Below are 7,530 nucleotides of genomic sequence, written 5' to 3'. Positions count from 1 at the left end.
GGTTATAGAGAATGCTCTAGACTTTGGATATTCTTGGCCTTGGGAAAAAAAAATTTTTTTTTTTAAGTTTGTAAAGGTAATTACCATTATTTACAGTACTGAGGGCAAAGCCCCACCCTGGGCTTGAGGCCAGGGGATCTCAGACTAGAGAGTATTGAGGTGAGCCAACTCCAAGACAAAAGCACAATTATGCTCACATAAAAACCTACACTGGTGGTAGTGGGGTGAAGGAAACACCCACGCAAGGGGGAGGTGTGTGTAGGGAGGGGCTTGTTTTGAAGTTTTGCATAAATCTTATAATTTTTTTCCTCCATAGTCCTGGGAATGAAGATTCTGCAGAGGTTTTCATCCTGGGTCTCTTGTTAAGCTGTGCCACAAGGAAATGGACCTCCTTCTTACTTGATTTGCCAATTTATAAAACTGAACTCTAAATAAAAGCATTTTGGTAGAATTAAGAAAACGGGAAATGTTGTGTAAGGTGTTCTGAAGCTTTCTTCATTTCTTGGCAGAAAGGAACTCAAGCAAAAACCGAAAGAAAATATCTTTATTTTTTAAGCCCACCTCACTTTACCCTCCTTTCTGATTCAGATCCATTTGTCCACTTAGGAAAGTGTTAAAGCAGTGGGGTTAGAAACAGTGTTGCCACAGTCTATCTGGTTCTCCAGTCAGAAAATAATTAGCTACTACCTAAATACTCACACACATTACCTTCTTGTTAACCACCCCGTGTATCTTTTTCTTCTTGCCAGGATGCAGGCCAGATGATTATTTGGGCTGATGCTATAAATCAGTGACAAAGAAAGCTTGTGATGGCAGTTCAGACATGCCTCGAGGTCCACTGGCACTGCAAGGAAATGGGAAGCAGTGACAGGGAGAACTGAGACCCACCAGGCACCCACACCTGGCCTGGAATGGCTGAGCACACTGGTCACCAGAAGGCAGGCTCCCTAGCTCGCCTGCTGCACGCTAGTTCAGGAGAAAAACCATAGGAAGTTGGATTTTCCCCTTCAGTCAGGAGGAAAATGCTCTTTGGAAAATGGATGGGGACACGTGAGGTCCTCGGGCTGTGACCTCAGTGAAGCGCAGGCTGAAGACGTTTTGGAGGGTCAGCCTGCCTCTTGCCACTGCACATGCCAGAGGCCGACACCTGATAGAACTCGAGCCACCAGTTCTGCACACCCAGCTCTCGCCTGCCTGGCAGCCTTGAGGAAAGGGGAATTACAGGTGGGCTGGGCTTGAAACACCGCTATGGTCCCACCTGAGTTTCAGGTGCCCCAGGGAGTCCTTTCAACCAGCTGGAATTGAGGCTGTTTCAAGGTACAGATGCAGTGTGTGTTTGTCTTGCTTTTGTTTGTGCCTGAATACAAGTACCAGCTGGAAGTCAGGTGTGGGGCACTGCAAACAATTTTGGCTGTAAATAGAGAGAAAGTAAGAGTTTAAAAGCCAGGATGGGCGTGGAGGGGAGGGAGTGAGAGGGGAAAGGAAATAGATTTACTAGAGGAAATAGAAAAATACACAGAAATTTGGATTGGTGTGATACCGCTGCATAATTTCCATGATCTGTTAATATCCCTACCTACATTTCACCCCCAACTTATCGATATACAGAAAATAAGCCTTTGGACCTGTGATCTGCCTTGTTGAGTACTGAATGTGCCTATTATGCACCAGGCACTAAAGGTAACATTGGGAATAAATGATGAAAAGATATTGTCTCTCTGCAAACGGCAAGTTAACACTTACGAGATGGTTGCCATGATGATGTACACGGGCCATGATGACATAAAGGGCCAGCTATGTCTCCTGAGGATGGTGAGCGGAGACTAAAGAGGAAACACAAGAAGGAAGACCTTACACAACCCTCTTCTTCACCCCAAACGCAACCCTAATAGACACAATTCTCACAGGGACGTGAAATGCATTGGTGATGGTATTTTATTATTCATTCCTTTTAGACTAGGGTAACGTCTCTGTATCACATAAAAATTGGAAAGAAAACATTTTTCTTAAATGCTAAAGGTTGGTGACTATTTCAATATGAACCTTTGAGATTCATTTCCTTTTTTTATTTTATTTAAAAAAATTTTAGTTTTATATTGGAGTACAGTTGATTTACAATGTTGTTAGTTTCAGGTGGGCAGCAAAGTGAATCAGTTATACATATACATATATCCATTCTTTTTTAGATTCTTTTCCCATATAGGTTATTACAGAATATTGAGTAGAGTTCCCTGTGCTATACAGTAGGTCCTTGTTGATTATCTATTTTATATATAGTAGTGTGTATATGTTAATTCCAAACTCCTAATTTATCCCTCCTCCCACCTTTCCCGTTTGGTAACCATAAGTTTGTTTTCTATGTCTGTGAGTCTGTTTCTGTTTTGTAAATAAATTCATTTGTATCATTTTTTAAGATTCTACAAATAAGTGATATCACATGATATTTGTCTTTGTCTGACTTACTTCACTTAGTATGATAATCTCTAGGTCCATTCATGTTGTTGCAAATGGCATTATTTCATTCTTTATTATGGCTGACTAATATTCCATTGTGTATATATACCAAATCTTCTTTATCCATTCATCTGTCGATGGACATTTAGGTTGCTCCATGTCTTGGATATTGTAAATAGTGCTGCAATAAATATTGGGGTGCATGAGATTCATTTTCGATCAAACTATTTTGTTGAAGACTGTTCTGCAAAACACATTAGAAATTTGGAAAATATTAAATGTTTAACTTTCTTATGCGTTTCTAAAATAACAGAAAGTCACTTTTTGTCAACTGTGAGGGGAAGAAGCATTTTAAAAAGAAACCATTTCATTTTAAAAGAACATACAGTCTGTAGTTTGGCAAACTCAAGGGCAGTAATTTAGTAATTAAGAGGGGAATTTTGGAGTCAGACAAACCAGAGATATAAATCCTGACATCCCGACTTACAAGCTGTGTGATCTCCTACACACAGCGTTACCTTTCTGAACTTCAGAGTTTTTGTTTTGTTTTTAAACGGGAGTAATGATAATGGTATCTACCTTGTAAGCTTATTTTGAAAATTTAGTGAGATAATTATGCATATAAAGCCCCTGACAAGGAGCCTAGTACCTACCCTGTGCTCAGCAAATGGTAGCTATCATTAAAATTAGTCTACAATCATGAATAACTGTAATAATAAATACTTTCCCTTTCCCTGCTAAATTATGACTATGCATAGGACAAAGTGAATTGGACAAAGTGAAACTCATTTTTTGTGAGTGAATTTAATGGCTACAGCCTACTAAAAAGGTTAAATAAGTTTTTGAGTGGAATGATCTGATAGTGCTGAAGAATGATTTATTTAAGAGGATAAATGTCAAAATCACATTTCCCTGGCTGTGTAGATAGCATGAGTGTCACAGCAGGGTTACCCACAGTGGCCTGCATTCTCAAGAAGCTGACCAGACTAATGTTTATATTCAGGAGTAGTTCCACTAATCCTAAGGAGAAATAGAAGATCCAAAGTTGAAAGCACATGAGTAAAAGTTAAGGGTGTTCAATAACATCAGTCACATAGAAATCTGAGTGCAAAGTGTCATGACTCTCAGCAGAACCCAAGCCAAGAACTGTCGAGCCTCATCCCTCTACACCAGGCAGCCAGGTCTATGTGTGATTCGTACACCTCTGCCTCGGGGGATCTGGGGGGCTCCTGAAACTTTTTATGTAAACACTGCTGGGCTAGATATTGGTCTTGCTTAAGACCAAATAAGGTCAAAGAATTGTTTGAAGCTTTTAGATATTCTTTAGGTGATAAAAATATAGAGGATGAAAATGACTAGATTCATTTACTGGCATAAACATATATGGCATGAGGTGGTGAATTCTTAAAATTAGATGCTTACACTCAGGCATTGTGATATTGTGGACTTTGTTTATGAATCTAGGAATCTTTTCTCCAGAAAATTATTGAAATTTTAAGAAAAAAGTGGTAAAGATATCAGATTCACAGGCAATGGGGTTAGATATACAAATTTTAGAAGGCTTTTGGAGGATTTTTACCCTCAGATGAATGGGAATGCAAAATATTATGCAAATCAGACTTACTCTTCCAGATAATTTGCCTCAATAAGAACAGTTAAAGACAGGAAAGGAAGACTACAACCACATTTAAAGACTGTGTTTTTATGTAAATAAAGCGTTGCTCAGAGTGCACTGGGGGCTTGGATAGAGGCAGCCAAAGTCACCGTCAGGATGGATCCTCCATCTTGGATTCCCAGTTTCAGGAGGAGACTGAGATTGGTCAGTGAGGGTTTAATGTGGAATTCAGTGAATGCCACTGCTGATGTCAAGCAGGGAAGAAGGAAAAAGGGAGCCAGAAAAAAAGAAAAGGGGAGCGTGTGAGAAAGAGACGAGAGAATGAAAAAAGACAAAAGACAGTTGTGAAGGTGTGGTAGAATGACTAACGACATTTTCTTAGATTCCTTCCTAAATTCCCTAGTCTTACTGGGCATTTAAGATTTTTAAAAAGATTAAATTCCATTTGAGAACATCCTGTGATATTGAGCACAAGCACAGATCTATAAGAATATATATAAAACTATATATATATATATATATAAAACAACTATACTTCAATTTAAAAAAGCGTTATCTCAGGCACACAAGAAATGTTAAATAATACATTGATCAATAGACTGTCAGTTTCAATGTCATGTGCTAAGTAAGTGTCTTTATAGACATTAGGTATAGGACACTGTGAGACTACAATTACCCATCGTTAGTAATTAGGAAAGGAATCTTAGTGCATGTGTTATTTGAGATGAAACTTGAATGGAAATATATTTGGCAGAGGCTTTGGGAAAAAGGTGTCTTCAAGTCAAGAGAACAAGTCAAGGGCTTGAAGCAGCAATGGTCCCTGGAGGGCAGTAGTATGGTCTCGCTGCAGTGTGAACAGAGGACCTCCACATGCAGTCATGACACGGATGAACAGAGGGGACAGATCACGGAGGTCTTTGCTGTGCTCAGTGGTTTGGACTTTCAGATATCAACCAAGTTTCTTACTTTTGCTGTCACTTCCAAGGTGACTGAATTTCATTTGAGAGTTTCCTGTGATACCAGAGAGCACAGGACTGGATTTATAGGAATAATTGTTAAGCAAATAGGAAAAACTCACTGGATTTAGTAAGAGTGGATGGGAGCGCCAGTGAAGAGTTTTAAACGGGGTGTGACGTGGTCAGGTTTGCATTTAATGCAAGGTTCTGTGGTACCTCCAAGTTAGTTGATATAATGAAGTTTTACGTCAAATGGGAATTTATTGCCCTTTAATAGAAAATGTAATTTATTTGGTAACTTGAATAAAAACTATTTGGCTTCAGTATACAATGAACGAAATGATTTTGTTTTACTTGATTTGTGAAAAGGTTTTGAAAAGGGACTCTGGCATTTTCTGCACATCTCCTTCTTCCTCTGTCTACAAAATACAATAAAAAAAATTTTTTTACATGTTTTTATTTGGCCTCTGTTACAACTTTACATTTTAAGTTCTTGTATTTAAAAATATATTTAAATATAGGATGGCAGCAAAAACAAACACTTTATAGCTGACTACAGGAAGAGATCATAAATTCATATGAAAAGACCCACATCCAAATTAGTGTTATTACATAATGTTGCCTCTTGTACAGGGAACATATATTGGCTTTCCATATAACTTATTTCCACAGTTTTCAGATGTCAGTGATGAGTTTTCCTGGTTGGAAAGAACACAGCACTGGGAGGAGGACAGCTGGACGCTGATCAACAGTTATTGGGCAAGTCACTCAACCTCTTTGCGATTGGTTTGAAAAATGGGGGACTTTTCTGTTTAACAAAGATTGCCATGAGGCTCAAGTTTAGTAATGTATGTGGAAGTCCTCTGAAAATCACTGTGGGGTGATGGTGGCAATAAACATGTGACAATTTCAAGGTGAAACACAGAGTAGAAGAGTTGAGGCTCCTGGTTCAACTGTCCATCCAGCTCCTGCCCACTGCTTGACAAACAGGCTTTCAATAATCAGCTGTTGAATAAATTGAAAGCGATCACACACACTTTGAAAAAACATGAAAAGTGTTAAAACTATTGATGATCTTTAACTATAAGGATATATTTAGGCAAGCAGTCAGTAACTCCAGCTATTGATATGTAAATAGAATGAGTCCTTATCTGTATCCAATTGTCAACATAGTAAAAAACCAAAAATCAAAGAAAACGACCTCTTGTGCATGCACTGAAATGTCTCTCTCTGGACTCTCTGCTATCACCTTATACTTTTCCTACTTTCAACCCTCACTCATTCAAATTCACCACTTATAACAACCTAGTGTTAAAGGGGAATTTACCTGAATGTAGACCACGTTCTATACGGGATGTTATTCTTAGTTGTGTAGGAGGTTGAAAAAGTTTAGGAGTTTTCAAGAATTAGGATTTAATAATTCAGCTTTAAGGTAACTGAGAATGTTACCTAGTAAATAGCAGTAGGAGTAGGAGAATCAGGAGTAGGAGGTGGGGTCCTGGCCCTGGATTCTGTGACCCTGGACAAGTATGTAAAAGAAGGGTCTTCCTTTTTATGTTTTGAACTCTCTCTTCCATTTCCAGAGTTTTACATAGATGAGCTCTGAAAGGGAGCTTTTCCAGTGGAGAGGAGTGGAAGGATACAAAAGCATTCCTACATGGTCTCTTGCTCAGTTTTCCCCTTGGGTTATTCAGTTTGGGGTTCTGTGGTTGCTTTTCTCTAAAACTAAGCCCAAGCAACAAAGTTCTTTGGTCCTCTGAACAGAATACATTTTCAATAGCAAGGATAAAGGGAAAGACAATCACTGGAGAAAATACAAAGAACATCAGGTGTTTACAGTTAGCCTTTGGCAACTGGGCTGAAAGCACTGCCCCTTGCCTGCCTGGCTTCTCACCTCTGTTTCTGCTGAGCAAGACCCATCCTATTCTTTACCACCTGGAACCTTTCCCTTCTCATGAAAACTTCCAGATTCAAGGTTCCCACACTCCCTTGTGTCCTCTTGTTTGTAGTCTGAGGAACTCCAACCTTCCAAAGGAAATGCGCGAGGCTGTGGACATTGATATGTTGATTTCATTTTTAGGGGCAGAATCTCACTCCCCCAGCAAGGAGGAGGCTTGCTTACTAACGTCCAACCACTTAACACCTGTATCAAATTACACACATCAGGTAAAGAGAGGATCATTCTTTCACATCATATGAACTGACAAAGAACTTACTGTTATACAGGAAAATCTATTTTGGCAAAAAAAAAAATTTACATTTTTTTTTCTTTCTCTGTGTCGCAGCAGGGATCATTTCTGTATTTATCTGTGCTCTAAGTTTGCAAGATGGCAGTATTATGGGTTCCAGAAGAGAATGACACACAGATGGAGAAGGTGGTCTTGTGAGACTTGTTTACAGGGAGAGGATGTGTTCGAGAGAGAACTGACCTCAAATCTCCCAGGAGAGAATCCCATCATAGCTACAACAGGCATGCATGCCAACCTAACCATATCATCCCCCTAC

At 39.2% G+C, this 7,530-nt stretch overlaps 1 long non-coding RNA gene across 1 annotated transcript; it reads right to left on the bottom strand.

Moving 5' to 3' along the window:
* Positions 1-667: 667 nt before the first annotated feature.
* LOC133101932 (uncharacterized) lies at positions 668-2,551 on the bottom strand. The gene is made up of 3 exons (XR_009702793.1): positions 2,464-2,551; positions 1,744-1,823; positions 668-844 (listed from the first exon to the last, which is right to left on the bottom strand). It is a non-coding gene; the product is annotated as an uncharacterized LOC133101932 (long non-coding RNA).
* Positions 2,552-7,530: the final 4,979 nt, after the last annotated feature.

The sequence above is a fragment of the Eubalaena glacialis genome, chromosome 12 (assembly GCF_028564815.1).
Source record: "Eubalaena glacialis isolate mEubGla1 chromosome 12, mEubGla1.1.hap2.+ XY, whole genome shotgun sequence".
In the NCBI taxonomy this organism is placed as follows: domain Eukaryota; kingdom Metazoa; phylum Chordata; class Mammalia; order Artiodactyla; family Balaenidae; genus Eubalaena; species Eubalaena glacialis.
Note: the sequence above shows the minus strand (reverse complement) of the source record. Positions and strands in the feature narration are given on the sequence as shown.